This window comes from Priapulus caudatus, unplaced genomic scaffold, assembly GCF_000485595.1.
Source record: "Priapulus caudatus unplaced genomic scaffold, Priapulus_caudatus-5.0.1 Scaffold2719, whole genome shotgun sequence".
Taxonomy (NCBI): domain Eukaryota; kingdom Metazoa; phylum Priapulida; class Priapulimorpha; order Priapulimorphida; family Priapulidae; genus Priapulus; species Priapulus caudatus.
In genome coordinates this window covers 9,943-10,493 of record NW_014579780.1, presented here as the reverse complement: position 1 = coordinate 10,493, position 551 = coordinate 9,943, and positions in this window count along the sequence as shown.

Below are 551 nucleotides of genomic sequence, written 5' to 3'. Positions count from 1 at the left end.
GTTATTGTACTGTGTGTTATTGTACTGCGTGTTATTGTACTGTGCGTTATTGTACTGTGTGTTATTGTACTGTGCGTGTTATTGTACTGTGTGTTATTGTACTGTGTGTTATTGTACTGTGCGTTATTGTACTGTGTGTTATTGTACTGTGTGTGTTATTGTACTGTGTGTTATTGTACTGTGTGTTATTGTACTGTGTGTTATTGTACTGTGTGTGTTATTGTACTGTGTGTTATTGTACTGTGTGTTATTGTACTGTGCGTTACCTTGACTCTGCTCGTGTTCGCTGCCATGCTGGCTGATCATCTCAGAGTCGTGGATCTGTATTGTACTGTGTGTTATTGTACTGTGTGTTATTGTACTGTGTGTTATTGTACTGTGTGTTATTGTACTGTGTGTTATTGTACTGTGTGTTATTGTAATGTGTGTTATTGTACTGTGTTATTGTAATGTGTGTTATTGTACTGTATGTTATTGTACGGTGTGTTATTGTACTGTGTGTGTTATTGTACTGTGTGTTATTGTACTGTGTGTGTTATTGTACTGTGTGT